The 23,737-nt window shown below is 52.5% G+C and overlaps 66 non-coding genes across 66 annotated transcripts; 32 read left to right on the top strand and 34 right to left on the bottom strand.

Moving 5' to 3' along the window:
• Positions 1 to 118: 118 nt before the first annotated feature.
• On the bottom strand, positions 119 to 190 carry Trnad-guc (transfer RNA aspartic acid (anticodon GUC)). Its single transcript has one exon. It is a non-coding gene; the product is annotated as a tRNA-Asp (tRNA).
• Positions 191 to 297: 107 nt separating this feature from the next.
• Positions 298 to 389, bottom strand: Trnai-uau (transfer RNA isoleucine (anticodon UAU)). Its single transcript is given in 2 exon segments — positions 298 to 333; positions 352 to 389. It is a non-coding gene; the product is annotated as a tRNA-Ile (tRNA).
• Positions 390 to 767: 378 nt separating this feature from the next.
• Trnar-acg (transfer RNA arginine (anticodon ACG)) lies at positions 768 to 840 on the top strand. Its single transcript has one exon. It is a non-coding gene; the product is annotated as a tRNA-Arg (tRNA).
• A 286-nt stretch (positions 841 to 1,126) lies between these two features.
• Positions 1,127 to 1,198, top strand: Trnam-cau (transfer RNA methionine (anticodon CAU)). Its single transcript has one exon. It is a non-coding gene; the product is annotated as a tRNA-Met (tRNA).
• Positions 1,199 to 1,420: 222 nt separating this feature from the next.
• Trnad-guc (transfer RNA aspartic acid (anticodon GUC)) lies at positions 1,421 to 1,492 on the bottom strand. Its single transcript has one exon. It is a non-coding gene; the product is annotated as a tRNA-Asp (tRNA).
• Positions 1,493 to 1,778: 286 nt separating this feature from the next.
• Trnai-uau (transfer RNA isoleucine (anticodon UAU)) lies at positions 1,779 to 1,870 on the bottom strand. The gene is given in 2 exon segments: positions 1,779 to 1,814; positions 1,833 to 1,870. It is a non-coding gene; the product is annotated as a tRNA-Ile (tRNA).
• Positions 1,871 to 2,248: 378 nt separating this feature from the next.
• Positions 2,249 to 2,321, top strand: Trnar-acg (transfer RNA arginine (anticodon ACG)). The gene has a single exon. It is a non-coding gene; the product is annotated as a tRNA-Arg (tRNA).
• Positions 2,322 to 2,607: 286 nt separating this feature from the next.
• Trnam-cau (transfer RNA methionine (anticodon CAU)) lies at positions 2,608 to 2,679 on the top strand. The gene has a single exon. It is a non-coding gene; the product is annotated as a tRNA-Met (tRNA).
• A 222-nt stretch (positions 2,680 to 2,901) lies between these two features.
• On the bottom strand, positions 2,902 to 2,973 carry Trnad-guc (transfer RNA aspartic acid (anticodon GUC)). The gene has a single exon. It is a non-coding gene; the product is annotated as a tRNA-Asp (tRNA).
• Positions 2,974 to 3,080: 107 nt separating this feature from the next.
• Positions 3,081 to 3,172, bottom strand: Trnai-uau (transfer RNA isoleucine (anticodon UAU)). The gene is given in 2 exon segments: positions 3,081 to 3,116; positions 3,135 to 3,172. It is a non-coding gene; the product is annotated as a tRNA-Ile (tRNA).
• A 378-nt stretch (positions 3,173 to 3,550) lies between these two features.
• Positions 3,551 to 3,623, top strand: Trnar-acg (transfer RNA arginine (anticodon ACG)). The gene has a single exon. It is a non-coding gene; the product is annotated as a tRNA-Arg (tRNA).
• A 286-nt stretch (positions 3,624 to 3,909) lies between these two features.
• On the top strand, positions 3,910 to 3,981 carry Trnam-cau (transfer RNA methionine (anticodon CAU)). The gene has a single exon. It is a non-coding gene; the product is annotated as a tRNA-Met (tRNA).
• A 222-nt stretch (positions 3,982 to 4,203) lies between these two features.
• Trnad-guc (transfer RNA aspartic acid (anticodon GUC)) lies at positions 4,204 to 4,275 on the bottom strand. Its single transcript has one exon. It is a non-coding gene; the product is annotated as a tRNA-Asp (tRNA).
• Positions 4,276 to 4,382: 107 nt separating this feature from the next.
• On the bottom strand, positions 4,383 to 4,474 carry Trnai-uau (transfer RNA isoleucine (anticodon UAU)). The gene is given in 2 exon segments: positions 4,383 to 4,418; positions 4,437 to 4,474. It is a non-coding gene; the product is annotated as a tRNA-Ile (tRNA).
• Positions 4,475 to 4,852: 378 nt separating this feature from the next.
• On the top strand, positions 4,853 to 4,925 carry Trnar-acg (transfer RNA arginine (anticodon ACG)). Its single transcript has one exon. It is a non-coding gene; the product is annotated as a tRNA-Arg (tRNA).
• A 286-nt stretch (positions 4,926 to 5,211) lies between these two features.
• On the top strand, positions 5,212 to 5,283 carry Trnam-cau (transfer RNA methionine (anticodon CAU)). Its single transcript has one exon. It is a non-coding gene; the product is annotated as a tRNA-Met (tRNA).
• Positions 5,284 to 5,505: 222 nt separating this feature from the next.
• On the bottom strand, positions 5,506 to 5,577 carry Trnad-guc (transfer RNA aspartic acid (anticodon GUC)). Its single transcript has one exon. It is a non-coding gene; the product is annotated as a tRNA-Asp (tRNA).
• A 285-nt stretch (positions 5,578 to 5,862) lies between these two features.
• On the bottom strand, positions 5,863 to 5,954 carry Trnai-uau (transfer RNA isoleucine (anticodon UAU)). The gene is given in 2 exon segments: positions 5,863 to 5,898; positions 5,917 to 5,954. It is a non-coding gene; the product is annotated as a tRNA-Ile (tRNA).
• A 378-nt stretch (positions 5,955 to 6,332) lies between these two features.
• Trnar-acg (transfer RNA arginine (anticodon ACG)) lies at positions 6,333 to 6,405 on the top strand. Its single transcript has one exon. It is a non-coding gene; the product is annotated as a tRNA-Arg (tRNA).
• A 286-nt stretch (positions 6,406 to 6,691) lies between these two features.
• Trnam-cau (transfer RNA methionine (anticodon CAU)) lies at positions 6,692 to 6,763 on the top strand. Its single transcript has one exon. It is a non-coding gene; the product is annotated as a tRNA-Met (tRNA).
• A 222-nt stretch (positions 6,764 to 6,985) lies between these two features.
• Trnad-guc (transfer RNA aspartic acid (anticodon GUC)) lies at positions 6,986 to 7,057 on the bottom strand. Its single transcript has one exon. It is a non-coding gene; the product is annotated as a tRNA-Asp (tRNA).
• A 286-nt stretch (positions 7,058 to 7,343) lies between these two features.
• Trnai-uau (transfer RNA isoleucine (anticodon UAU)) lies at positions 7,344 to 7,435 on the bottom strand. The gene is given in 2 exon segments: positions 7,344 to 7,379; positions 7,398 to 7,435. It is a non-coding gene; the product is annotated as a tRNA-Ile (tRNA).
• A 378-nt stretch (positions 7,436 to 7,813) lies between these two features.
• Positions 7,814 to 7,886, top strand: Trnar-acg (transfer RNA arginine (anticodon ACG)). The gene has a single exon. It is a non-coding gene; the product is annotated as a tRNA-Arg (tRNA).
• A 286-nt stretch (positions 7,887 to 8,172) lies between these two features.
• On the top strand, positions 8,173 to 8,244 carry Trnam-cau (transfer RNA methionine (anticodon CAU)). The gene has a single exon. It is a non-coding gene; the product is annotated as a tRNA-Met (tRNA).
• A 222-nt stretch (positions 8,245 to 8,466) lies between these two features.
• Trnad-guc (transfer RNA aspartic acid (anticodon GUC)) lies at positions 8,467 to 8,538 on the bottom strand. The gene has a single exon. It is a non-coding gene; the product is annotated as a tRNA-Asp (tRNA).
• Positions 8,539 to 8,824: 286 nt separating this feature from the next.
• Trnai-uau (transfer RNA isoleucine (anticodon UAU)) lies at positions 8,825 to 8,916 on the bottom strand. The gene is given in 2 exon segments: positions 8,825 to 8,860; positions 8,879 to 8,916. It is a non-coding gene; the product is annotated as a tRNA-Ile (tRNA).
• Positions 8,917 to 9,294: 378 nt separating this feature from the next.
• On the top strand, positions 9,295 to 9,367 carry Trnar-acg (transfer RNA arginine (anticodon ACG)). Its single transcript has one exon. It is a non-coding gene; the product is annotated as a tRNA-Arg (tRNA).
• A 286-nt stretch (positions 9,368 to 9,653) lies between these two features.
• Trnam-cau (transfer RNA methionine (anticodon CAU)) lies at positions 9,654 to 9,725 on the top strand. Its single transcript has one exon. It is a non-coding gene; the product is annotated as a tRNA-Met (tRNA).
• Positions 9,726 to 9,947: 222 nt separating this feature from the next.
• Trnad-guc (transfer RNA aspartic acid (anticodon GUC)) lies at positions 9,948 to 10,019 on the bottom strand. The gene has a single exon. It is a non-coding gene; the product is annotated as a tRNA-Asp (tRNA).
• Positions 10,020 to 10,305: 286 nt separating this feature from the next.
• Trnai-uau (transfer RNA isoleucine (anticodon UAU)) lies at positions 10,306 to 10,397 on the bottom strand. The gene is given in 2 exon segments: positions 10,306 to 10,341; positions 10,360 to 10,397. It is a non-coding gene; the product is annotated as a tRNA-Ile (tRNA).
• A 378-nt stretch (positions 10,398 to 10,775) lies between these two features.
• Trnar-acg (transfer RNA arginine (anticodon ACG)) lies at positions 10,776 to 10,848 on the top strand. Its single transcript has one exon. It is a non-coding gene; the product is annotated as a tRNA-Arg (tRNA).
• Positions 10,849 to 11,134: 286 nt separating this feature from the next.
• Positions 11,135 to 11,206, top strand: Trnam-cau (transfer RNA methionine (anticodon CAU)). Its single transcript has one exon. It is a non-coding gene; the product is annotated as a tRNA-Met (tRNA).
• A 222-nt stretch (positions 11,207 to 11,428) lies between these two features.
• Trnad-guc (transfer RNA aspartic acid (anticodon GUC)) lies at positions 11,429 to 11,500 on the bottom strand. The gene has a single exon. It is a non-coding gene; the product is annotated as a tRNA-Asp (tRNA).
• A 286-nt stretch (positions 11,501 to 11,786) lies between these two features.
• Positions 11,787 to 11,878, bottom strand: Trnai-uau (transfer RNA isoleucine (anticodon UAU)). The gene is given in 2 exon segments: positions 11,787 to 11,822; positions 11,841 to 11,878. It is a non-coding gene; the product is annotated as a tRNA-Ile (tRNA).
• A 378-nt stretch (positions 11,879 to 12,256) lies between these two features.
• Trnar-acg (transfer RNA arginine (anticodon ACG)) lies at positions 12,257 to 12,329 on the top strand. The gene has a single exon. It is a non-coding gene; the product is annotated as a tRNA-Arg (tRNA).
• A 286-nt stretch (positions 12,330 to 12,615) lies between these two features.
• Positions 12,616 to 12,687, top strand: Trnam-cau (transfer RNA methionine (anticodon CAU)). Its single transcript has one exon. It is a non-coding gene; the product is annotated as a tRNA-Met (tRNA).
• A 222-nt stretch (positions 12,688 to 12,909) lies between these two features.
• On the bottom strand, positions 12,910 to 12,981 carry Trnad-guc (transfer RNA aspartic acid (anticodon GUC)). Its single transcript has one exon. It is a non-coding gene; the product is annotated as a tRNA-Asp (tRNA).
• A 286-nt stretch (positions 12,982 to 13,267) lies between these two features.
• On the bottom strand, positions 13,268 to 13,359 carry Trnai-uau (transfer RNA isoleucine (anticodon UAU)). Its single transcript is given in 2 exon segments — positions 13,268 to 13,303; positions 13,322 to 13,359. It is a non-coding gene; the product is annotated as a tRNA-Ile (tRNA).
• Positions 13,360 to 13,737: 378 nt separating this feature from the next.
• Trnar-acg (transfer RNA arginine (anticodon ACG)) lies at positions 13,738 to 13,810 on the top strand. Its single transcript has one exon. It is a non-coding gene; the product is annotated as a tRNA-Arg (tRNA).
• Positions 13,811 to 14,096: 286 nt separating this feature from the next.
• On the top strand, positions 14,097 to 14,168 carry Trnam-cau (transfer RNA methionine (anticodon CAU)). The gene has a single exon. It is a non-coding gene; the product is annotated as a tRNA-Met (tRNA).
• Positions 14,169 to 14,390: 222 nt separating this feature from the next.
• Positions 14,391 to 14,462, bottom strand: Trnad-guc (transfer RNA aspartic acid (anticodon GUC)). Its single transcript has one exon. It is a non-coding gene; the product is annotated as a tRNA-Asp (tRNA).
• Positions 14,463 to 14,748: 286 nt separating this feature from the next.
• On the bottom strand, positions 14,749 to 14,840 carry Trnai-uau (transfer RNA isoleucine (anticodon UAU)). The gene is given in 2 exon segments: positions 14,749 to 14,784; positions 14,803 to 14,840. It is a non-coding gene; the product is annotated as a tRNA-Ile (tRNA).
• Positions 14,841 to 15,218: 378 nt separating this feature from the next.
• On the top strand, positions 15,219 to 15,291 carry Trnar-acg (transfer RNA arginine (anticodon ACG)). Its single transcript has one exon. It is a non-coding gene; the product is annotated as a tRNA-Arg (tRNA).
• Positions 15,292 to 15,577: 286 nt separating this feature from the next.
• Positions 15,578 to 15,649, top strand: Trnam-cau (transfer RNA methionine (anticodon CAU)). The gene has a single exon. It is a non-coding gene; the product is annotated as a tRNA-Met (tRNA).
• A 222-nt stretch (positions 15,650 to 15,871) lies between these two features.
• Positions 15,872 to 15,943, bottom strand: Trnad-guc (transfer RNA aspartic acid (anticodon GUC)). Its single transcript has one exon. It is a non-coding gene; the product is annotated as a tRNA-Asp (tRNA).
• A 286-nt stretch (positions 15,944 to 16,229) lies between these two features.
• Trnai-uau (transfer RNA isoleucine (anticodon UAU)) lies at positions 16,230 to 16,321 on the bottom strand. The gene is given in 2 exon segments: positions 16,230 to 16,265; positions 16,284 to 16,321. It is a non-coding gene; the product is annotated as a tRNA-Ile (tRNA).
• A 378-nt stretch (positions 16,322 to 16,699) lies between these two features.
• Trnar-acg (transfer RNA arginine (anticodon ACG)) lies at positions 16,700 to 16,772 on the top strand. The gene has a single exon. It is a non-coding gene; the product is annotated as a tRNA-Arg (tRNA).
• Positions 16,773 to 17,058: 286 nt separating this feature from the next.
• Trnam-cau (transfer RNA methionine (anticodon CAU)) lies at positions 17,059 to 17,130 on the top strand. Its single transcript has one exon. It is a non-coding gene; the product is annotated as a tRNA-Met (tRNA).
• Positions 17,131 to 17,352: 222 nt separating this feature from the next.
• On the bottom strand, positions 17,353 to 17,424 carry Trnad-guc (transfer RNA aspartic acid (anticodon GUC)). The gene has a single exon. It is a non-coding gene; the product is annotated as a tRNA-Asp (tRNA).
• Positions 17,425 to 17,710: 286 nt separating this feature from the next.
• Trnai-uau (transfer RNA isoleucine (anticodon UAU)) lies at positions 17,711 to 17,802 on the bottom strand. The gene is given in 2 exon segments: positions 17,711 to 17,746; positions 17,765 to 17,802. It is a non-coding gene; the product is annotated as a tRNA-Ile (tRNA).
• Positions 17,803 to 18,180: 378 nt separating this feature from the next.
• Trnar-acg (transfer RNA arginine (anticodon ACG)) lies at positions 18,181 to 18,253 on the top strand. The gene has a single exon. It is a non-coding gene; the product is annotated as a tRNA-Arg (tRNA).
• Positions 18,254 to 18,539: 286 nt separating this feature from the next.
• Trnam-cau (transfer RNA methionine (anticodon CAU)) lies at positions 18,540 to 18,611 on the top strand. The gene has a single exon. It is a non-coding gene; the product is annotated as a tRNA-Met (tRNA).
• Positions 18,612 to 18,833: 222 nt separating this feature from the next.
• On the bottom strand, positions 18,834 to 18,905 carry Trnad-guc (transfer RNA aspartic acid (anticodon GUC)). Its single transcript has one exon. It is a non-coding gene; the product is annotated as a tRNA-Asp (tRNA).
• Positions 18,906 to 19,191: 286 nt separating this feature from the next.
• Trnai-uau (transfer RNA isoleucine (anticodon UAU)) lies at positions 19,192 to 19,283 on the bottom strand. Its single transcript is given in 2 exon segments — positions 19,192 to 19,227; positions 19,246 to 19,283. It is a non-coding gene; the product is annotated as a tRNA-Ile (tRNA).
• Positions 19,284 to 19,661: 378 nt separating this feature from the next.
• On the top strand, positions 19,662 to 19,734 carry Trnar-acg (transfer RNA arginine (anticodon ACG)). The gene has a single exon. It is a non-coding gene; the product is annotated as a tRNA-Arg (tRNA).
• Positions 19,735 to 20,020: 286 nt separating this feature from the next.
• Trnam-cau (transfer RNA methionine (anticodon CAU)) lies at positions 20,021 to 20,092 on the top strand. The gene has a single exon. It is a non-coding gene; the product is annotated as a tRNA-Met (tRNA).
• Positions 20,093 to 20,314: 222 nt separating this feature from the next.
• On the bottom strand, positions 20,315 to 20,386 carry Trnad-guc (transfer RNA aspartic acid (anticodon GUC)). Its single transcript has one exon. It is a non-coding gene; the product is annotated as a tRNA-Asp (tRNA).
• Positions 20,387 to 20,672: 286 nt separating this feature from the next.
• Trnai-uau (transfer RNA isoleucine (anticodon UAU)) lies at positions 20,673 to 20,764 on the bottom strand. Its single transcript is given in 2 exon segments — positions 20,673 to 20,708; positions 20,727 to 20,764. It is a non-coding gene; the product is annotated as a tRNA-Ile (tRNA).
• A 378-nt stretch (positions 20,765 to 21,142) lies between these two features.
• Trnar-acg (transfer RNA arginine (anticodon ACG)) lies at positions 21,143 to 21,215 on the top strand. Its single transcript has one exon. It is a non-coding gene; the product is annotated as a tRNA-Arg (tRNA).
• A 286-nt stretch (positions 21,216 to 21,501) lies between these two features.
• On the top strand, positions 21,502 to 21,573 carry Trnam-cau (transfer RNA methionine (anticodon CAU)). The gene has a single exon. It is a non-coding gene; the product is annotated as a tRNA-Met (tRNA).
• A 222-nt stretch (positions 21,574 to 21,795) lies between these two features.
• On the bottom strand, positions 21,796 to 21,867 carry Trnad-guc (transfer RNA aspartic acid (anticodon GUC)). Its single transcript has one exon. It is a non-coding gene; the product is annotated as a tRNA-Asp (tRNA).
• Positions 21,868 to 21,974: 107 nt separating this feature from the next.
• Positions 21,975 to 22,066, bottom strand: Trnai-uau (transfer RNA isoleucine (anticodon UAU)). Its single transcript is given in 2 exon segments — positions 21,975 to 22,010; positions 22,029 to 22,066. It is a non-coding gene; the product is annotated as a tRNA-Ile (tRNA).
• Positions 22,067 to 22,444: 378 nt separating this feature from the next.
• Positions 22,445 to 22,517, top strand: Trnar-acg (transfer RNA arginine (anticodon ACG)). The gene has a single exon. It is a non-coding gene; the product is annotated as a tRNA-Arg (tRNA).
• A 286-nt stretch (positions 22,518 to 22,803) lies between these two features.
• Positions 22,804 to 22,875, top strand: Trnam-cau (transfer RNA methionine (anticodon CAU)). The gene has a single exon. It is a non-coding gene; the product is annotated as a tRNA-Met (tRNA).
• Positions 22,876 to 23,097: 222 nt separating this feature from the next.
• Positions 23,098 to 23,169, bottom strand: Trnad-guc (transfer RNA aspartic acid (anticodon GUC)). Its single transcript has one exon. It is a non-coding gene; the product is annotated as a tRNA-Asp (tRNA).
• Positions 23,170 to 23,276: 107 nt separating this feature from the next.
• On the bottom strand, positions 23,277 to 23,368 carry Trnai-uau (transfer RNA isoleucine (anticodon UAU)). Its single transcript is given in 2 exon segments — positions 23,277 to 23,312; positions 23,331 to 23,368. It is a non-coding gene; the product is annotated as a tRNA-Ile (tRNA).
• Positions 23,369 to 23,737: the final 369 nt, after the last annotated feature.

Genomic DNA, 23,737 nt, shown 5'->3' with positions numbered 1-23,737 from the left:
TGAAGAATGCGAGAACTACTTCCTAAGATGCATCATTTTTTAAGATTTTGCAGCAAGTTAATGCTCTTCCGTCCCACACGCGCACCACTCGAGCAGGTTTGTGAGATAAAAATCGCGTCTCCCCGGCGGGGAATCGAACCCCGGTCTCCCGCGTGACAGGCGGGGATACTAACCACTATACTACCGAGGAAGACGCAACTAGCGCACATAATACACATTAATCTTGCTGACATAGCTGATACATCTGAAATGTAGCCTCCTGATGCTGTCAGAGACAGCTGCTACGAAATAAAAGTATGCCCCAGGTGAGGCTCGAACTCACAACCCCGGCATTGCTCACGGCTACTGCCTTATAAGTACCGTGCGCTAACCAATTGCGCCACTGGGGCTACAGCAAAACGCTCTCAGTTAGCCATATTCGCATTGCTGCAAACCAGTGGTGGCTACAAAAACATATGATCGCCACCTGCGGCCATACTGCGACTTTGGCACCTAAGTACGAACGCTTCGTGCTATTCGTGTTTGATATGCTACGCTTACATGCACATCAACCGCCTCTCGTCATCGAAAAAATGCAGAAAAACGCGCGCCTTGCCTCGTGCTACCTGTCGAACAGCGAGCGCAGATGTGTGGCAAGCTCCAAGCTCTGCAGGCGCACCGCGACCACGCAGCTGGACGAGTGGTGCCTTCCTTGGGAGCTTGATGAGCCCTGGAGAACACGTTTCTTAGCGAATTGCACTTGCCTTGTAGCGAGAAATGCTGCCACTGGCCCTGTGGCGCAACGGATAACGCGTCTGACTACGGATCAGAAGATTCCAGGTTCGAATCCTGGCAGGGTCGGCATTTTGTTAGTTGCCAACGCGTAGCTGGGCAGTGGATTTCGTATGTCGCCGCATCGTGCAGTGCTTTGTTACTCCTGTGCATCTCGCAGCTGCATGTCGAGGCGATCGTGGTAAATATCGCTGCGTGCAAGCGTCAGCGTAGCGTCAGTCGAGCAGAGTCGAGACAAGTCAAGCTGAGAGCTGTAGGAGATGTACGCAATCAAATGTAGGCGTGTGAAAGCGACGCAGACAACACTGCCCAAGTGTCCCACGTGATGTGACGAAGAGCCAGTATACCCCCACACAGCAGAGTGGCGCAGTGGAAGCGTGCTGGGCCCATAACCCAGAGGTCCGTGGATCGAAACCACGCTCTGCTAAAATTATTTCTTTTCCTGATTGTGTCGGGCTCGATTATTACGCCTAGAGAGTCGGCTGGGGGCATTGATTCAGCCTCAAAAGCAAACCCAGTAATTCTGAAGTGTGAAGAATGCGAGAACTACTTCCTAAGATGCATCATTTTTTAAGATTTTGCAGCAAGTTAATGCTCTTCCGTCCCACACGCGCACCACTCGAGCAGGTTTGTGAGATAAAAATCGCGTCTCCCCGGCGGGGAATCGAACCCCGGTCTCCCGCGTGACAGGCGGGGATACTAACCACTATACTACCGAGGATGCGATGGAGGCAGCTGTCTGTGTGGGAGACACTTGTTGCAAGTAGCTGTAAAAGGTCTGCACTAAGTTCGGCGACTGATAGTGCAATAATTAAAAATGTAGTGTGCCTCCCCGGCGGGGAATCGCACCCCGGTCTCCCGCGTGACAGGCGGGGATACAAACCACTATACTACCGAGGAAGACGCAACTAGCGCACATAATACACATTAATCTTGCTGACATAGCTGATACATCTGAAATGTAGCCTCCTGATGCTGTCAGAGACAGCTGCTACGAAATAAAAGTATGCCCCAGGTGAGGCTCGAACTCACAACCCCGGCATTGCTCACGGCTACTGCCTTATAAGTACCGTGCGCTAACCAATTGCGCCACTGGGGCTACAGCAAAACGCTCTCAGTTAGCCATATTCGCATTGCTGCAAACCAGTGGTGGCTACAAAAACATATGATCGCCACCTGCGGCCATACTGCGACTTTGGCACCTAAGTACGAACGCTTCGTGCTATTCGTGTTTGATATGCTACGCTTACATGCACATCAACCGCCTCTCGTCATCGAAAAAATGCAGAAAAACGCGCGCCTTGCCTCGTGCTACCTGTCGAACAGCGAGCGCAGATGTGTGGCAAGCTCCAAGCTCTGCAGGCGCACCGCGACCACGCAGCTGGACGAGTGGTGCCTTCCTTGGGAGCTTGATGAGCCCTGGAGAACACGTTTCTTAGCGAATTGCACTTGCCTTGTAGCGAGGAATGCTGCCACTGGCCCTGTGGCGCAACGGATAACGCGTCTGACTACGGATCAGAAGATTCCAGGTTCGAATCCTGGCAGGGTCGGCATTTTGTTAGTTGCCAACGCGTAGCTGGGCAGTGGATTTCGTATGTCGCCGCATCGTGCAGTGCTTTGTTACTCCTGTGCATCTCGCAGCTGCATGTCGAGGCGATCGTGGTAAATATCGCTGCGTGCAAGCGTCAGCGTAGCGTCAGTCGAGCAGAGTCGAGACAAGTCAAGCTGAGAGCTGTAGGAGATGTACGCAATCAAATGTAGGCGTGTGAAAGCGACGCAGACAACACTGCCCAAGTGTCCCACGTGATGTGACGAAGAGCCAGTATACCCCCACACAGCAGAGTGGCGCAGTGGAAGCGTGCTGGGCCCATAACCCAGAGGTCCGTGGATCGAAACCACGCTCTGCTAAAATTATTTCTTTTCCTGATTGTGTCGGGCTCGATTATTACGCCTAGAGAGTCGGCTGGGGGCATTGATTCAGCCTCAAAAGCAAACCCAGTAATTCTGAAGTGTGAAGAATGCGAGAACTACTTCCTAAGATGCATCATTTTTTAAGATTTTGCAGCAAGTTAATGCTCTTCCGTCCCACACGCGCACCACTCGAGCAGGTTTGTGAGATAAAAATCGCGTCTCCCCGGCGGGGAATCGAACCCCGGTCTCCCGCGTGACAGGCGGGGATACTAACCACTATACTACCGAGGAAGACGCAACTAGCGCACATAATACACATTAATCTTGCTGACATAGCTGATACATCTGAAATGTAGCCTCCTGATGCTGTCAGAGACAGCTGCTACGAAATAAAAGTATGCCCCAGGTGAGGCTCGAACTCACAACCCCGGCATTGCTCACGGCTACTGCCTTATAAGTACCGTGCGCTAACCAATTGCGCCACTGGGGCTACAGCAAAACGCTCTCAGTTAGCCATATTCGCATTGCTGCAAACCAGTGGTGGCTACAAAAACATATGATCGCCACCTGCGGCCATACTGCGACTTTGGCACCTAAGTACGAACGCTTCGTGCTATTCGTGTTTGATATGCTACGCTTACATGCACATCAACCGCCTCTCGTCATCGAAAAAATGCAGAAAAACGCGCGCCTTGCCTCGTGCTACCTGTCGAACAGCGAGCGCAGATGTGTGGCAAGCTCCAAGCTCTGCAGGCGCACCGCGACCACGCAGCTGGACGAGTGGTGCCTTCCTTGGGAGCTTGATGAGCCCTGGAGAACACGTTTCTTAGCGAATTGCACTTGCCTTGTAGCGAGAAATGCTGCCACTGGCCCTGTGGCGCAACGGATAACGCGTCTGACTACGGATCAGAAGATTCCAGGTTCGAATCCTGGCAGGGTCGGCATTTTGTTAGTTGCCAACGCGTAGCTGGGCAGTGGATTTCGTATGTCGCCGCATCGTGCAGTGCTTTGTTACTCCTGTGCATCTCGCAGCTGCATGTCGAGGCGATCGTGGTAAATATCGCTGCGTGCAAGCGTCAGCGTAGCGTCAGTCGAGCAAAGTCGAGACAAGTCAAGCTGAGAGCTGTAGGAGATGTACGCAATCAAATGTAGGCGTGTGAAAGCGACGCAGACAACACTGCCCAAGTGTCCCACGTGATGTGACGAAGAGCCAGTATACCCCCACACAGCAGAGTGGCGCAGTGGAAGCGTGCTGGGCCCATAACCCAGAGGTCCGTGGATCGAAACCACGCTCTGCTAAAATTATTTCTTTTCCTGATTGTGTCGGGCTCGATTATTACGCCTAGAGAGTCGGCTGGGGGCATTGATTCAGCCTCAAAAGCAAACCCAGTAATTCTGAAGTGTGAAGAATGCGAGAACTACTTCCTAAGATGCATCATTTTTTAAGATTTTGCAGCAAGTTAATGCTCTTCCGTCCCACACGCGCACCACTCGAGCAGGTTTGTGAGATAAAAATCGCGTCTCCCCGGCGGGGAATCGAACCCCGGTCTCCCGCGTGACAGGCGGGGATACTAACCACTATACTACCGAGGAAGACGCAACTAGCGCACATAATACACATTAATCTTGCTGACATAGCTGATACATCTGAAATGTAGCCTCCTGATGCTGTCAGAGACAGCTGCTACGAAATAAAAGTATGCCCCAGGTGAGGCTCGAACTCACAACCCCGGCATTGCTCACGGCTACTGCCTTATAAGTACCGTGCGCTAACCAATTGCGCCACTGGGGCTACAGCAAAACGCTCTCAGTTAGCCATATTCGCATTGCTGCAAACCAGTGGTGGCTACAAAAACATATGATCGCCACCTGCGGCCATACTGCGACTTTGGCACCTAAGTACGAACGCTTCGTGCTATTCGTGTTTGATATGCTACGCTTACATGCACATCAACCGCCTCTCGTCATCGAAAAAATGCAGAAAAACGCGCGCCTTGCCTCGTGCTACCTGTCGAACAGCGAGCGCAGATGTGTGGCAAGCTCCAAGCTCTGCAGGCGCACCGCGACCACGCAGCTGGACGAGTGGTGCCTTCCTTGGGAGCTTGATGAGCCCTGGAGAACACGTTTCTTAGCGAATTGCACTTGCCTTGTAGCGAGAAATGCTGCCACTGGCCCTGTGGCGCAACGGATAACGCGTCTGACTACGGATCAGAAGATTCCAGGTTCGAATCCTGGCAGGGTCGGCATTTTGTTAGTTGCCAACGCGTAGCTGGGCAGTGGATTTCGTATGTCGCCGCATCGTGCAGTGCTTTGTTACTCCTGTGCATCTCGCAGCTGCATGTCGAGGCGATCGTGGTAAATATCGCTGCGTGCAAGCGTCAGCGTAGCGTCAGTCGAGCAAAGTCGAGACAAGTCAAGCTGAGAACTGTAGGAGATGTACGCAATCAAATGTAGGCGTGTGAAAGCGACGCAGACAACACTGCCCAAGTGTCCCACGTGATGTGACGAAGAGCCAGTATACCCCCACACAGCAGAGTGGCGCAGTGGAAGCGTGCTGGGCCCATAACCCAGAGGTCCGTGGATCGAAACCACGCTCTGCTAAAATTATTTCTTTTCCTGATTGTGTCGGGCTCGATTATTACGCCTAGAGAGTCGGCTGGGGGCATTGATTCAGCCTCAAAAGCAAACCCAGTAATTCTGAAGTGTGAAGAATGCGAGAACTACTTCCTAAGATGCATCATTTTTTAAGATTTTGCAGCAAGTTAATGCTCTTCCGTCCCACACGCGCACCACTCGAGCAGGTTTGTGAGATAAAAATCGCGTCTCCCCGGCGGGGAATCGAACCCCGGTCTCCCGCGTGACAGGCGGGGATACTAACCACTATACTACCGAGGATGCGATGGAGGCAGCTGTCTGTGTGGGAGACACTTGTTGCAAGTAGCTGTAAAAGGTCTGCACTAAGTTCGGCGACTGATAGTGCAATAATTAAAAATGTAGTGTGCCTCCCCGGCGGGGAATCGCACCCCGGTCTCCGCGTGACAGGCGGGGATACAAACCACTATACTACCGAGGAAGACGCAACTAGCGCACATAATACACATTAATCTTGCTGACATAGCTGATACATCTGAAATGTAGCCTCCTGATGCTGTCAGAGACAGCTGCTACGAAATAAAAGTATGCCCGAGGTGAGGCTCGAACTCACAACCCCGGCATTGCTCACGGCTACTGCCTTATAAGTACCGTGCGCTAACCAATTGCGCCACTGGGGCTACAGCAAAACGCTCTCAGTTAGCCATATTCGCATTGCTGCAAACCAGTGGTGGCTACAAAAACATATGATCGCCACCTGCGGCCATACTGCGACTTTGGCACCTAAGTACGAACGCTTCGTGCTATTCGTGTTTGATATGCTACGCTTACATGCACATCAACCGCCTCTCGTCATCGAAAAAATGCAGAAAAACGCGCGCCTTGCCTCGTGCTACCTGTCGAACAGCGAGCGCAGATGTGTGGCAAGCTCCAAGCTCTGCAGGCGCACCGCGACCACGCAGCTGGACGAGTGGTGCCTTCCTTGGGAGCTTGATGAGCCCTGGAGAACACGTTTCTTAGCGAATTGCACTTGCCTTGTAGCGAGAAATGCTGCCACTGGCCCTGTGGCGCAACGGATAACGCGTCTGACTACGGATCAGAAGATTCCAGGTTCGAATCCTGGCAGGGTCGGCATTTTGTTAGTTGCCAACGCGTAGCTGGGCAGTGGATTTCGTATGTCGCCGCATCGTGCAGTGCTTTGTTACTCCTGTGCATCTCGCAGCTGCATGTCGAGGCGATCGTGGTAAATATCGCTGCGTGCAAGCGTCAGCGTAGCGTCAGTCGAGCAAAGTCGAGACAAGTCAAGCTGAGAGCTGTAGGAGATGTACGCAATCAAATGTAGGCGTGTGAAAGCGACGCAGACAACACTGCCCAAGTGTCCCACGTGATGTGACGAAGAGCCAGTATACCCCCACACAGCAGAGTGGCGCAGTGGAAGCGTGCTGGGCCCATAACCCAGAGGTCCGTGGATCGAAACCACGCTCTGCTAAAATTATTTCTTTTCCTGATTGTGTCGGGCTCGATTATTACGCCTAGAGAGTCGGCTGGGGTCATTGATTCAGCCTCAAAAGCAAACCCAGTAATTCTGAAGTGTGAAGAATGCGAGAACTACTTCCTAAGATGCATCATTTTTTAAGATTTTGCAGCAAGTTAATGCTCTTCCGTCCCACACGCGCACCACTCGAGCAGGTTTGTGAGATAAAAATCGCGTCTCCCCGGCGGGGAATCGAACCCCGGTCTCCCGCGTGACAGGCGGGGATACTAACCACTATACTACCGAGGATGCGATGGAGGCAGCTGTCTGTGTGGGAGACACTTGTTGCAAGTAGCTGTAAAAGGTCTGCACTAAGTTCGGCGACTGATAGTGCAATAATTAAAAATGTAGTGTGCCTCCCCGGCGGGGAATCGCACCCCGGTCTCCCGCGTGACAGGCGGGGATACAAACCACTATACTACCGAGGAAGACGCAACTAGCGCACATAATACACATTAATCTTGCTGACATAGCTGATACATCTGAAATGTAGCCTCCTGATGCTGTCAGAGACAGCTGCTACGAAATAAAAGTATGCCCCAGGTGAGGCTCGAACTCACAACCCCGGCATTGCTCACGGCTACTGCCTTATAAGTACCGTGCGCTAACCAATTGCGCCACTGGGGCTACAGCAAAACGCTCTCAGTTAGCCATATTCGCATTGCTGCAAACCAGTGGTGGCTACAAAAACATATGATCGCCACCTGCGGCCATACTGCGACTTTGGCACCTAAGTACGAACGCTTCGTGCTATTCGTGTTTGATATGCTACGCTTACATGCACATCAACCGCCTCTCGTCATCGAAAAAATGCAGAAAAACGCGCGCCTTGCCTCGTGCTACCTGTCGAACAGCGAGCGCAGATGTGTGGCAAGCTCCAAGCTCTGCAGGCGCACCGCGACCACGCAGCTGGACGAGTGGTGCCTTCCTTGGGAGCTTGATGAGCCCTGGAGAACACGTTTCTTAGCGAATTGCACTTGCCTTGTAGCGAGAAATGCTGCCACTGGCCCTGTGGCGCAACGGATAACGCGTCTGACTACGGATCAGAAGATTCCAGGTTCGAATCCTGGCAGGGTCGGCATTTTGTTAGTTGCCAACGCGTAGCTGGGCAGTGGATTTCGTATGTCGCCGCATCGTGCAGTGCTTTGTTACTCCTGTGCATCTCGCAGCTGCATGTCGAGGCGATCGTGGTAAATATCGCTGCGTGCAAGCGTCAGCGTAGCGTCAGTCGAGCAAAGTCGAGACAAGTCAAGCTGAGAGCTGTAGGAGATGTACGCAATCAAATGTAGGCGTGTGAAAGCGACGCAGACAACACTGCCCAAGTGTCCCACGTGATGTGACGAAGAGCCAGTATACCCCCACACAGCAGAGTGGCGCAGTGGAAGCGTGCTGGGCCCATAACCCAGAGGTCCGTGGATCGAAACCACGCTCTGCTAAAATTATTTCTTTTCCTGATTGTGTCGGGCTCGATTATTACGCCTAGAGAGTCGGCTGGGGGCATTGATTCAGCCTCAAAAGCAAACCCAGTAATTCTGAAGTGTGAAGAATGCGAGAACTACTTCCTAAGATGCATCATTTTTTAAGATTTTGCAGCAAGTTAATGCTCTTCCGTCCCACACGCGCACCACTCGAGCAGGTTTGTGAGATAAAAATCGCGTCTCCCCGGCGGGGAATCGAACCCCGGTCTCCCGCGTGACAGGCGGGGATACTAACCACTATACTACCGAGGATGCGATGGAGGCAGCTGTCTGTGTGGGAGACACTTGTTGCAAGTAGCTGTAAAAGGTCTGCACTAAGTTCGGCGACTGATAGTGCAATAATTAAAAATGTAGTGTGCCTCCCCGGCGGGGAATCGCACCCCGGTCTCCCGCGTGACAGGCGGGGATACAAACCACTATACTACCGAGGAAGACGCAACTAGCGCACATAATACACATTAATCTTGCTGACATAGCTGATACATCTGAAATGTAGCCTCCTGATGCTGTCAGAGACAGCTGCTACGAAATAAAAGTATGCCCCAGGTGAGGCTCGAACTCACAACCCCGGCATTGCTCACGGCTACTGCCTTATAAGTACCGTGCGCTAACCAATTGCGCCACTGGGGCTACAGCAAAACGCTCTCAGTTAGCCATATTCGCATTGCTGCAAACCAGTGGTGGCTACAAAAACATATGATCGCCACCTGCGGCCATACTGCGACTTTGGCACCTAAGTACGAACGCTTCGTGCTATTCGTGTTTGATATGCTACGCTTACATGCACATCAACCGCCTCTCGTCATCGAAAAAATGCAGAAAAACGCGCGCCTTGCCTCGTGCTACCTGTCGAACAGCGAGCGCAGATGTGTGGCAAGCTCCAAGCTCTGCAGGCGCACCGCGACCACGCAGCTGGACGAGTGGTGCCTTCCTTGGGAGCTTGATGAGCCCTGGAGAACACGTTTCTTAGCGAATTGCACTTGCCTTGTAGCGAGGAATGCTGCCACTGGCCCTGTGGCGCAACGGATAACGCGTCTGACTACGGATCAGAAGATTCCAGGTTCGAATCCTGGCAGGGTCGGCATTTTGTTAGTTGCCAACGCGTAGCTGGGCAGTGGATTTCGTATGTCGCCGCATCGTGCAGTGCTTTGTTACTCCTGTGCATCTCGCAGCTGCATGTCGAGGCGATCGTGGTAAATATCGCTGCGTGCAAGCGTCAGCGTAGCGTCAGTCGAGCAGAGTCGAGACAAGTCAAGCTGAGAGCTGTAGGAGATGTACGCAATCAAATGTAGGCGTGTGAAAGCGACGCAGACAACACTGCCCAAGTGTCCCACGTGATGTGACGAAGAGCCAGTATACCCCCACACAGCAGAGTGGCGCAGTGGAAGCGTGCTGGGCCCATAACCCAGAGGTCCGTGGATCGAAACCACGCTCTGCTAAAATTATTTCTTTTCCTGATTGTGTCGGGCTCGATTATTACGCCTAGAGAGTCGGCTGGGGGCATTGATTCAGCCTCAAAAGCAAACCCAGTAATTCTGAAGTGTGAAGAATGCGAGAACTACTTCCTAAGATGCATCATTTTTTAAGATTTTGCAGCAAGTTAATGCTCTTCCGTCCCACACGCGCACCACTCGAGCAGGTTTGTGAGATAAAAATCGCGTCTCCCCGTCGGGGAATCGAACCCCGGTCTCCCGCGTGACAGGCGGGGATACTAACCACTATACTACCGAGGATGCGATGGAGGCAGCTGTCTGTGTGGGAGACACTTGTTGCAAGTAGCTGTAAAAGGTCTGCACTAAGTTCGGCGACTGATAGTGCAATAATTAAAAATGTAGTGTGCCTCCCCGGCGGGGAATCGCACCCCGGTCTCCCGCGTGACAGGCGGGGATACAAACCACTATACTACCGAGGAAGACGCAACTAGCGCACATAATACACATTAATCTTGCTGACATAGCTGATACATCTGAAATGTAGCCTCCTGATGCTGTCAGAGACAGCTGCTACGAAATAAAAGTATGCCCCAGGTGAGGCTCGAACTCACAACCCCGGCATTGCTCACGGCTACTGCCTTATAAGTACCGTGCGCTAACCAATTGCGCCACTGGGGCTACAGCAAAACGCTCTCAGTTAGCCATATTCGCATTGCTGCAAACCAGTGGTGGCTACAAAAACATATGATCGCCACCTGCGGCCATACTGCGACTTTGGCACCTAAGTACGAACGCTTCGTGCTATTCGTGTTTGATATGCTACGCTTACATGCACATCAACCGCCTCTCGTCATCGAAAAAATGCAGAAAAACGCGCGCCTTGCCTCGTGCTACCTGTCGAACAGCGAGCGCAGATGTGTGGCAAGCTCCAAGCTCTGCAGGCGCACCGCGACCACGCAGCTGGACGAGTGGTGCCTTCCTTGGGAGCTTGATGAGCCCTGGAGAACACGTTTCTTAGCGAATTGCACTTGCCTTGTAGCGAGAAATGCTGCCACTGGCCCTGTGGCGCAACGGATAACGCGTCTGACTACGGATCAGAAGATTCCAGGTTCGAATCCTGGCAGGGTCGGCATTTTGTTAGTTGCCAACGCGTAGCTGGGCAGTGGATTTCGTATGTCGCCGCATCGTGCAGTGCTTTGTTACTCCTGTGCATCTCGCAGCTGCATGTCGAGGCGATCGTGGTAAATATCGCTGCGTGCAAGCGTCAGCGTAGCGTCAGTCGAGCAAAGTCGAGACAAGTCAAGCTGAGAGCTGTAGGAGATGTACGCAATCAAATGTAGGCGTGTGAAAGCGACGCAGACAACACTGCCCAAGTGTCCCACGTGATGTGACGAAGAGCCAGTATACCCCCACACAGCAGAGTGGCGCAGTGGAAGCGTGCTGGGCCCATAACCCAGAGGTCCGTGGATCGAAACCACGCTCTGCTAAAATTATTTCTTTTCCTGATTGTGTCGGGCTCGATTATTACGCCTAGAGAGTCGGCTGGGGGCATTGATTCAGCCTCAAAAGCAAACCCAGTAATTCTGAAGTGTGAAGAATGCGAGAACTACTTCCTAAGATGCATCATTTTTTAAGATTTTGCAGCAAGTTAATGCTCTTCCGTCCCACACGCGCACCACTCGAGCAGGTTTGTGAGATAAAAATCGCGTCTCCCCGGCGGGGAATCGAACCCCGGTCTCCCGCGTGACAGGCGGGGATACTAACCACTATACTACCGAGGATGCGATGGAGGCAGCTGTCTGTGTGGGAGACACTTGTTGCAAGTAGCTGTAAAAGGTCTGCACTAAGTTCGGCGACTGATAGTGCAATAATTAAAAATGTAGTGTGCCTCCCCGGCGGGGAATCGCACCCCGGTCTCCCGCGTGACAGGCGGGGATACAAACCACTATACTACCGAGGAAGACGCAACTAGCGCACATAATACACATTAATCTTGCTGACATAGCTGATACATCTGAAATGTAGCCTCCTGATGCTGTCAGAGACAGCTGCTACGAAATAAAAGTATGCCCCAGGTGAGGCTCGAACTCACAACCCCGGCATTGCTCACGGCTACTGCCTTATAAGTACCGTGCGCTAACCAATTGCGCCACTGGGGCTACAGCAAAACGCTCTCAGTTAGCCATATTCGCATTGCTGCAAACCAGTGGTGGCTACAAAAACATATGATCGCCACCTGCGGCCATACTGCGACTTTGGCACCTAAGTACGAACGCTTCGTGCTATTCGTGTTTGATATGCTACGCTTACATGCACATCAACCGCCTCTCGTCATCGAAAAAATGCAGAAAAACGCGCGCCTTGCCTCGTGCTACCTGTCGAACAGCGAGCGCAGATGTGTGGCAAGCTCCAAGCTCTGCAGGCGCACCGCGACCACGCAGCTGGACGAGTGGTGCCTTCCTTGGGAGCTTGATGAGCCCTGGAGAACACGTTTCTTAGCGAATTGCACTTGCCTTGTAGCGAGAAATGCTGCCACTGGCCCTGTGGCGCAACGGATAACGCGTCTGACTACGGATCAGAAGATTCCAGGTTCGAATCCTGGCAGGGTCGGCATTTTGTTAGTTGCCAACGCGTAGCTGGGCAGTGGATTTCGTATGTCGCCGCATCGTGCAGTGCTTTGTTACTCCTGTGCATCTCGCAGCTGCATGTCGAGGCGATCGTGGTAAATATCGCTGCGTGCAAGCGTCAGCGTAGCGTCAGTCGAGCAGAGTCGAGACAAGTCAAGCTGAGAGCTGTAGGAGATGTACGCAATCAAATGTAGGCGTGTGAAAGCGACGCAGACAACACTGCCCAAGTGTCCCACGTGATGTGACGAAGAGCCAGTATACCCCCACACAGCAGAGTGGCGCAGTGGAAGCGTGCTGGGCCCATAACCCAGAGGTCCGTGGATCGAAACCACGCTCTGCTAAAATTATTTCTTTTCCTGATTGTGTCGGGCTCGATTATTACGCCTAGAGAGTCGGCTGGGGGCATTGATTCAGCCTCAAAAGCAAACCCAGTAATTCTGAAGTGTGAAGAATGCGAGAACTACTTCCTAAGATGCATCATTTTTTAAGATTTTGCAGCAAGTTAATGCTCTTCCGTCCCACACGCGCACCACTCGAGCAGGTTTGTGAGATAAAAATCGCGTCTCCCCGGCGGGGAATCGAACCCCGGTCTCCCGCGTGACAGGCGGGGATACTAACCACTATACTACCGAGGATGCGATGGAGGCAGCTGTCTGTGTGGGAGACACTTGTTGCAAGTAGCTGTAAAAGGTCTGCACTAAGTTCGGCGACTGATAGTGCAATAATTAAAAATGTAGTGTGCCTCCCCGGCGGGGAATCGCACCCCGGTCTCCCGCGTGACAGGCGGGGATACAAACCACTATACTACCGAGGAAGACGCAACTAGCGCACATAATACACATTAATCTTGCTGACATAGCTGATACATCTGAAATGTAGCCTCCTGATGCTGTCAGAGACAGCTGCTACGAAATAAAAGTATGCCCCAGGTGAGGCTCGAACTCACAACCCCGGCATTGCTCACGGCTACTGCCTTATAAGTACCGTGCGCTAACCAATTGCGCCACTGGGGCTACAGCAAAACGCTCTCAGTTAGCCATATTCGCATTGCTGCAAACCAGTGGTGGCTACAAAAACATATGATCGCCACCTGCGGCCATACTGCGACTTTGGCACCTAAGTACGAACGCTTCGTGCTATTCGTGTTTGATATGCTACGCTTACATGCACATCAACCGCCTCTCGTCATCGAAAAAATGCAGAAAAACGCGCGCCTTGCCTCGTGCTACCTGTCGAACAGCGAGCGCAGATGTGTGGCAAGCTCCAAGCTCTGCAGGCGCACCGCGACCACGCAGCTGGACGAGTGGTGCCTTCCTTGGGAGCTTGATGAGCCCTGGAGAACACGTTTCTTAGCGAATTGCACTTGCCTTGTAGCGAGAAATGCTGCCACTGGCCCTGTGGCGCAACGGATAACGCGTCTGACTACGGATCAGAAGATTCCAGGTTCGAATCCTGGCAGGGTCGGCATTTTGTTAGTTGCCAACGCGTAGCTGGGCAGTGGATTTCGTATGTCGCCGCATCGTGCAGTGCTTTGTTACTCCTGTGCATCTCGCAGCTGCATGTCGAGGCGATCGTGGTAAATATCGCTGCGTGCAAGCGTCAGCGTAGCGTCAGTCGAGCAGAGTCGAGACAAGTCAAGCTGAGAGCTGTAGGAGATGTACGCAATCAAATGTAGGCGTGTGAAAGCGACGCAGACAACACTGCCCAAGTGTCCCACGTGATGTGACGAAGAGCCAGTATACCCCCACACAGCAGAGTGGCGCAGTGGAAGCGTGCTGGGCCCATAACCCAGAGGTCCGTGGATCGAAACCACGCTCTGCTAAAATTATTTCTTTTCCTGATTGTGTCGGGCTCGATTATTACGCCTAGAGAGTCGGCTGGGGGCATTGATTCAGCCTCAAAAGCAAACCCAGTAATTCTGAAGTGTGAAGAATGCGAGAACTACTTCCTAAGATGCATCATTTTTTAAGATTTTGCAGCAAGTTAATGCTCTTCCGTCCCACACGCGCACCACTCGAGCAGGTTTGTGAGATAAAAATCGCGTCTCCCCGGCGGGGAATCGAACCCCGGTCTCCCGCGTGACAGGCGGGGATACTAACCACTATACTACCGAGGATGCGATGGAGGCAGCTGTCTGTGTGGGAGACACTTGTTGCAAGTAGCTGTAAAAGGTCTGCACTAAGTTCGGCGACTGATAGTGCAATAATTAAAAATGTAGTGTGCCTCCCCGGCGGGGAATCGCACCCCGGTCTCCCGCGTGACAGGCGGGGATACAAACCACTATACTACCGAGGAAGACGCAACTAGCGCACATAATACACATTAATCTTGCTGACATAGCTGATACATCTGAAATGTAGCCTCCTGATGCTGTCAGAGACAGCTGCTACGAAATAAAAGTATGCCCCAGGTGAGGCTCGAACTCACAACCCCGGCATTGCTCACGGCTACTGCCTTATAAGTACCGTGCGCTAACCAATTGCGCCACTGGGGCTACAGCAAAACGCTCTCAGTTAGCCATATTCGCATTGCTGCAAACCAGTGGTGGCTACAAAAACATATGATCGCCACCTGCGGCCATACTGCGACTTTGGCACCTAAGTACGAACGCTTCGTGCTATTCGTGTTTGATATGCTACGCTTACATGCACATCAACCGCCTCTCGTCATCGAAAAAATGCAGAAAAACGCGCGCCTTGCCTCGTGCTACCTGTCGAACAGCGAGCGCAGATGTGTGGCAAGCTCCAAGCTCTGCAGGCGCACCGCGACCACGCAGCTGGACGAGTGGTGCCTTCCTTGGGAGCTTGATGAGCCCTGGAGAACACGTTTCTTAGCGAATTGCACTTGCCTTGTAGCGAGAAATGCTGCCACTGGCCCTGTGGCGCAACGGATAACGCGTCTGACTACGGATCAGAAGATTCCAGGTTCGAATCCTGGCAGGGTCGGCATTTTGTTAGTTGCCAACGCGTAGCTGGGCAGTGGATTTCGTATGTCGCCGCATCGTGCAGTGCTTTGTTACTCCTGTGCATCTCGCAGCTGCATGTCGAGGCGATCGTGGTAAATATCGCTGCGTGCAAGCGTCAGCGTAGCGTCAGTCGAGCAAAGTCGAGACAAGTCAAGCTGAGAGCTGTAGGAGATGTACGCAATCAAATGTAGGCGTGTGAAAGCGACGCAGACAACACTGCCCAAGTGTCCCACGTGATGTGACGAAGAGCCAGTATACCCCCACACAGCAGAGTGGCGCAGTGGAAGCGTGCTGGGCCCATAACCCAGAGGTCCGTGGATCGAAACCACGCTCTGCTAAAATTATTTCTTTTCCTGATTGTGTCGGGCTCGATTATTACGCCTAGAGAGTCGGCTGGGGGCATTGATTCAGCCTCAAAAGCAAACCCAGTAATTCTGAAGTGTGAAGAATGCGAGAACTACTTCCTAAGATGCATCATTTTTTAAGATTTTGCAGCAAGTTAATGCTCTTCCGTCCCACACGCGCACCACTCGAGCAGGTTTGTGAGATAAAAATCGCGTCTCCCCGGCGGGGAATCGAACCCCGGTCTCCCGCGTGACAGGCGGGGATACTAACCACTATACTACCGAGGATGCGATGGAGGCAGCTGTCTGTGTGGGAGACACTTGTTGCAAGTAGCTGTAAAAGGTCTGCACTAAGTTCGGCGACTGATAGTGCAATAATTAAAAATGTAGTGTGCCTCCCCGGCGGGGAATCGCACCCCGGTCTCCCGCGTGACAGGCGGGGATACAAACCACTATACTACCGAGGAAGACGCAACTAGCGCACATAATACACATTAATCTTGCTGACATAGCTGATACATCTGAAATGTAGCCTCCTGATGCTGTCAGAGACAGCTGCTACGAAATAAAAGTATGCCCCAGGTGAGGCTCGAACTCACAACCCCGGCATTGCTCACGGCTACTGCCTTATAAGTACCGTGCGCTAACCAATTGCGCCACTGGGGCTACAGCAAAACGCTCTCAGTTAGCCATATTCGCATTGCTGCAAACCAGTGGTGGCTACAAAAACATATGATCGCCACCTGCGGCCATACTGCGACTTTGGCACCTAAGTACGAACGCTTCGTGCTATTCGTGTTTGATATGCTACGCTTACATGCACATCAACCGCCTCTCGTCATCGAAAAAATGCAGAAAAACGCGCGCCTTGCCTCGTGCTACCTGTCGAACAGCGAGCGCAGATGTGTGGCAAGCTCCAAGCTCTGCAGGCGCACCGCGACCACGCAGCTGGACGAGTGGTGCCTTCCTTGGGAGCTTGATGAGCCCTGGAGAACACGTTTCTTAGCGAATTGCACTTGCCTTGTAGCGAGAAATGCTGCCACTGGCCCTGTGGCGCAACGGATAACGCGTCTGACTACGGATCAGAAGATTCCAGGTTCGAATCCTGGCAGGGTCGGCATTTTGTTAGTTGCCAACGCGTAGCTGGGCAGTGGATTTCGTATGTCGCCGCATCGTGCAGTGCTTTGTTACTCCTGTGCATCTCGCAGCTGCATGTCGAGGCGATCGTGGTAAATATCGCTGCGTGCAAGCGTCAGCGTAGCGTCAGTCGAGCAGAGTCGAGACAAGTCAAGCTGAGAGCTGTAGGAGATGTACGCAATCAAATGTAGGCGTGTGAAAGCGACGCAGACAACACTGCCCAAGTGTCCCACGTGATGTGACGAAGAGCCAGTATACCCCCACACAGCAGAGTGGCGCAGTGGAAGCGTGCTGGGCCCATAACCCAGAGGTCCGTGGATCGAAACCACGCTCTGCTAAAATTATTTCTTTTCCTGATTGTGTCGGGCTCGATTATTACGCCTAGAGAGTCGGCTGGGGGCATTGATTCAGCCTCAAAAGCAAACCCAGTAATTCTGAAGTGTGAAGAATGCGAGAACTACTTCCTAAGATGCATCATTTTTTAAGATTTTGCAGCAAGTTAATGCTCTTCCGTCCCACACGCGCACCACTCGAGCAGGTTTGTGAGATAAAAATCGCGTCTCCCCGGCGGGGAATCGAACCCCGGTCTCCCGCGTGACAGGCGGGGATACTAACCACTATACTACCGAGGATGCGATGGAGGCAGCTGTCTGTGTGGGAGACACTTGTTGCAAGTAGCTGTAAAAGGTCTGCACTAAGTTCGGCGACTGATAGTGCAATAATTAAAAATGTAGTGTGCCTCCCCGGCGGGGAATCGCACCCCGGTCTCCCGCGTGACAGGCGGGGATACAAACCACTATACTACCGAGGAAGACGCAACTAGCGCACATAATACACATTAATCTTGCTGACATAGCTGATACATCTGAAATGTAGCCTCCTGATGCTGTCAGAGACAGCTGCTACGAAATAAAAGTATGCCCCAGGTGAGGCTCGAACTCACAACCCCGGCATTGCTCACGGCTACTGCCTTATAAGTACCGTGCGCTAACCAATTGCGCCACTGGGGCTACAGCAAAACGCTCTCAGTTAGCCATATTCGCATTGCTGCAAACCAGTGGTGGCTACAAAAACATATGATCGCCACCTGCGGCCATACTGCGACTTTGGCACCTAAGTACGAACGCTTCGTGCTATTCGTGTTTGATATGCTACGCTTACATGCACATCAACCGCCTCTCGTCATCGAAAAAATGCAGAAAAACGCGCGCCTTGCCTCGTGCTACCTGTCGAACAGCGAGCGCAGATGTGTGGCAAGCTCCAAGCTCTGCAGGCGCACCGCGACCACGCAGCTGGACGAGTGGTGCCTTCCTTGGGAGCTTGATGAGCCCTGGAGAACACGTTTCTTAGCGAATTGCACTTGCCTTGTAGCGAGAAATGCTGCCACTGGCCCTGTGGCGCAACGGATAACGCGTCTGACTACGGATCAGAAGATTCCAGGTTCGAATCCTGGCAGGGTCGGCATTTTGTTAGTTGCCAACGCGTAGCTGGGCAGTGGATTTCGTATGTCGCCGCATCGTGCAGTGCTTTGTTACTCCTGTGCATCTCGCAGCTGCATGTCGAGGCGATCGTGGTAAATATCGCTGCGTGCAAGCGTCAGCGTAGCGTCAGTCGAGCAAAGTCGAGACAAGTCAAGCTGAGAGCTGTAGGAGATGTACGCAATCAAATGTAGGCGTGTGAAAGCGACGCAGACAACACTGCCCAAGTGTCCCACGTGATGTGACGAAGAGCCAGTATACCCCCACACAGCAGAGTGGCGCAGTGGAAGCGTGCTGGGCCCATAACCCAGAGGTCCGTGGATCGAAACCACGCTCTGCTAAAATTATTTCTTTTCCTGATTGTGTCGGGCTCGATTATTACGCCTAGAGAGTCGGCTGGGGGCATTGATTCAGCCTCAAAAGCAAACCCAGTAATTCTGAAGTGTGAAGAATGCGAGAACTACTTCCTAAGATGCATCATTTTTTAAGATTTTGCAGCAAGTTAATGCTCTTCCGTCCCACACGCGCACCACTCGAGCAGGTTTGTGAGATAAAAATCGCGTCTCCCCGGCGGGGAATCGAACCCCGGTCTCCCGCGTGACAGGCGGGGATACTAACCACTATACTACCGAGGATGCGATGGAGGCAGCTGTCTGTGTGGGAGACACTTGTTGCAAGTAGCTGTAAAAGGTCTGCACTAAGTTCGGCGACTGATAGTGCAATAATTAAAAATGTAGTGTGCCTCCCCGGCGGGGAATCGCACCCCGGTCTCCCGCGTGACAGGCGGGGATACAAACCACTATACTACCGAGGAAGACGCAACTAGCGCACATAATACACATTAATCTTGCTGACATAGCTGATACATCTGAAATGTAGCCTCCTGATGCTGTCAGAGACAGCTGCTACGAAATAAAAGTATGCCCCAGGTGAGGCTCGAACTCACAACCCCGGCATTGCTCACGGCTACTGCCTTATAAGTACCGTGCGCTAACCAATTGCGCCACTGGGGCTACAGCAAAACGCTCTCAGTTAGCCATATTCGCATTGCTGCAAACCAGTGGTGGCTACAAAAACATATGATCGCCACCTGCGGCCATACTGCGACTTTGGCACCTAAGTACGAACGCTTCGTGCTATTCGTGTTTGATATGCTACGCTTACATGCACATCAACCGCCTCTCGTCATCGAAAAAATGCAGAAAAACGCGCGCCTTGCCTCGTGCTACCTGTCGAACAGCGAGCGCAGATGTGTGGCAAGCTCCAAGCTCTGCAGGCGCACCGCGACCACGCAGCTGGACGAGTGGTGCCTTCCTTGGGAGCTTGATGAGCCCTGGAGAACACGTTTCTTAGCGAATTGCACTTGCCTTGTAGCGAGAAATGCTGCCACTGGCCCTGTGGCGCAACGGATAACGCGTCTGACTACGGATCAGAAGATTCCAGGTTCGAATCCTGGCAGGGTCGGCATTTTGTTAGTTGCCAACGCGTAGCTGGGCAGTGGATTTCGTATGTCGCCGCATCGTGCAGTGCTTTGTTACTCCTGTGCATCTCGCAGCTGCATGTCGAGGCGATCGTGGTAAATATCGCTGCGTGCAAGCGTCAGCGTAGCGTCAGTCGAGCAAAGTCGAGACAAGTCAAGCTGAGAGCTGTAGGAGATGTACGCAATCAAATGTAGGCGTGTGAAAGCGACGCAGACAACACTGCCCAAGTGTCCCACGTGATGTGACGAAGAGCCAGTATACCCCCACACAGCAGAGTGGCGCAGTGGAAGCGTGCTGGGCCCATAACCCAGAGGTCCGTGGATCGAAACCACGCTCTGCTAAAATTATTTCTTTTCCTGATTGTGTCGGGCTCGATTATTACGCCTAGAGAGTCGGCTGGGGGCATTGATTCAGCCTCAAAAGCAAACCCAGTAATTCTGAAGTGTGAAGAATGCGAGAACTACTTCCTAAGATGCATCATTTTTTAAGATTTTGCAGCAAGTTAATGCTCTTCCGTCCCACACGCGCACCACTCGAGCAGGTTTGTGAGATAAAAATCGCGTCTCCCCGGCGGGGAATCGAACCCCGGTCTCCCGCGTGACAGGCGGGGATACTAACCACTATACTACCGAGGATGCGATGGAGGCAGCTGTCTGTGTGGGAGACACTTGTTGCAAGTAGCTGTAAAAGGTCTGCACTAAGTTCGGCGACTGATAGTGCAATAATTAAAAATGTAGTGTGCCTCCCCGGCGGGGAATCGCACCCCGGTCTCCCGCGTGACAGGCGGGGATACAAACCACTATACTACCGAGGAAGACGCAACTAGCGCACATAATACACATTAATCTTGCTGACATAGCTGATACATCTGAAATGTAGCCTCCTGATGCTGTCAGAGACAGCTGCTACGAAATAAAAGTATGCCCCAGGTGAGGCTCGAACTCACAACCCCGGCATTGCTCACGGCTACTGCCTTATAAGTACCGTGCGCTAACCAATTGCGCCACTGGGGCTACAGCAAAACGCTCTCAGTTAGCCATATTCGCATTGCTGCAAACCAGTGGTGGCTACAAAAACATATGATCGCCACCTGCGGCCATACTGCGACTTTGGCACCTAAGTACGAACGCTTCGTGCTATTCGTGTTTGATATGCTACGCTTACATGCACATCAACCGCCTCTCGTCATCGAAAAAATGCAGAAAAACGCGCGCCTTGCCTCGTGCTACCTGTCGAACAGCGAGCGCAGATGTGTGGCAAGCTCCAAGCTCTGCAGGCGCACCGCGACCACGCAGCTGGACGAGTGGTGCCTTCCTTGGGAGCTTGATGAGCCCTGGAGAACACGTTTCTTAGCGAATTGCACTTGCCTTGTAGCGAGAAATGCTGCCACTGGCCCTGTGGCGCAACGGATAACGCGTCTGACTACGGATCAGAAGATTCCAGGTTCGAATCCTGGCAGGGTCGGCATTTTGTTAGTTGCCAACGCGTAGCTGGGCAGTGGATTTCGTATGTCGCCGCATCGTGCAGTGCTTTGTTACTCCTGTGCATCTCGCAGCTGCATGTCGAGGCGATCGTGGTAAATATCGCTGCGTGCAAGCGTCAGCGTAGCGTCAGTCGAGCAGAGTCGAGACAAGTCAAGCTGAGAGCTGTAGGAGATGTACGCAATCAAATGTAGGCGTGTGAAAGCGACGCAGACAACACTGCCCAAGTGTCCCACGTGATGTGACGAAGAGCCAGTATACCCCCACACAGCAGAGTGGCGCAGTGGAAGCGTGCTGGGCCCATAACCCAGAGGTCCGTGGATCGAAACCACGCTCTGCTAAAATTATTTCTTTTCCTGATTGTGTCGGGCTCGATTATTACGCCTAGAGAGTCGGCTGGGGGCATTGATTCAGCCTCAAAAGCAAACCCAGTAATTCTGAAGTGTGAAGAATGCGAGAACTACTTCCTAAGATGCATCATTTTTTAAGATTTTGCAGCAAGTTAATGCTCTTCCGTCCCACACGCGCACCACTCGAGCAGGTTTGTGAGATAAAAATCGCGTCTCCCCGGCGGGGAATCGAACCCCGGTCTCCCGCGTGACAGGCGGGGATACTAACCACTATACTACCGAGGAAGACGCAACTAGCGCACATAATACACATTAATCTTGCTGACATAGCTGATACATCTGAAATGTAGCCTCCTGATGCTGTCAGAGACAGCTGCTACGAAATAAAAGTATGCCCCAGGTGAGGCTCGAACTCACAACCCCGGCATTGCTCACGGCTACTGCCTTATAAGTACCGTGCGCTAACCAATTGCGCCACTGGGGCTACAGCAAAACGCTCTCAGTTAGCCATATTCGCATTGCTGCAAACCAGTGGTGGCTACAAAAACATATGATCGCCACCTGCGGCCATACTGCGACTTTGGCACCTAAGTACGAACGCTTCGTGCTATTCGTGTTTGATATGCTACGCTTACATGCACATCAACCGCCTCTCGTCATCGAAAAAATGCAGAAAAACGCGCGCCTTGCCTCGTGCTACCTGTCGAACAGCGAGCGCAGATGTGTGGCAAGCTCCAAGCTCTGCAGGCGCACCGCGACCACGCAGCTGGACGAGTGGTGCCTTCCTTGGGAGCTTGATGAGCCCTGGAGAACACGTTTCTTAGCGAATTGCACTTGCCTTGTAGCGAGAAATGCTGCCACTGGCCCTGTGGCGCAACGGATAACGCGTCTGACTACGGATCAGAAGATTCCAGGTTCGAATCCTGGCAGGGTCGGCATTTTGTTAGTTGCCAACGCGTAGCTGGGCAGTGGATTTCGTATGTCGCCGCATCGTGCAGTGCTTTGTTACTCCTGTGCATCTCGCAGCTGCATGTCGAGGCGATCGTGGTAAATATCGCTGCGTGCAAGCGTCAGCGTAGCGTCAGTCGAGCAAAGTCGAGACAAGTCAAGCTGAGAGCTGTAGGAGATGTACGCAATCAAATGTAGGCGTGTGAAAGCGACGCAGACAACACTGCCCAAGTGTCCCACGTGATGTGACGAAGAGCCAGTATACCCCCACACAGCAGAGTGGCGCAGTGGAAGCGTGCTGGGCCCATAACCCAGAGGTCCGTGGATCGAAACCACGCTCTGCTAAAATTATTTCTTTTCCTGATTGTGTCGGGCTCGATTATTACGCCTAGAGAGTCGGCTGGGGGCATTGATTCAGCCTCAAAAGCAAACCCAGTAATTCTGAAGTGTGAAGAATGCGAGAACTACTTCCTAAGATGCATCATTTTTTAAGATTTTGCAGCAAGTTAATGCTCTTCCGTCCCACACGCGCACCACTCGAGCAGGTTTGTGAGATAAAAATCGCGTCTCCCCGGCGGGGAATCGAACCCCGGTCTCCCGCGTGACAGGCGGGGATACTAACCACTATACTACCGAGGAAGACGCAACTAGCGCACATAATACACATTAATCTTGCTGACATAGCTGATACATCTGAAATGTAGCCTCCTGATGCTGTCAGAGACAGCTGCTACGAAATAAAAGTATGCCCCAGGTGAGGCTCGAACTCACAACCCCGGCATTGCTCACGGCTACTGCCTTATAAGTACCGTGCGCTAACCAATTGCGCCACTGGGGCTACAGCAAAACGCTCTCAGTTAGCCATATTCGCATTGCTGCAAACCAGTGGTGGCTACAAAAACATATGATCGCCACCTGCGGCCATACTGCGACTTTGGCACCTAAGTACGAACGCTTCGTGCTATTCGTGTTTGATATGCTACGCTTACATGCACATCAACCGCCTCTCGTCATCGAAAAAATGCAGAAAAACGCGCGCCTTGCCTCGTGCTACCTGTCGAACAGCGAGCGCAGATGTGTGGCAAGCTCCAAGCTCTGCAGGCGCACCGCGACCACGCAGCTGGACGAGTGGTGCCTTCCTTGGGAGCTTGATGAGCCCTGGAGAACACGTTTCTTAGCGAATTGCACTTGCCTTGTAGCGAGAAAT

This window comes from Schistocerca nitens, unplaced genomic scaffold (assembly GCF_023898315.1).
Source record: "Schistocerca nitens isolate TAMUIC-IGC-003100 unplaced genomic scaffold, iqSchNite1.1 HiC_scaffold_366, whole genome shotgun sequence".
Lineage (NCBI taxonomy): Eukaryota > Metazoa > Arthropoda > Insecta > Orthoptera > Acrididae > Schistocerca > Schistocerca nitens.
This window is presented reverse-complemented; position numbering and strand designations above follow the sequence as displayed.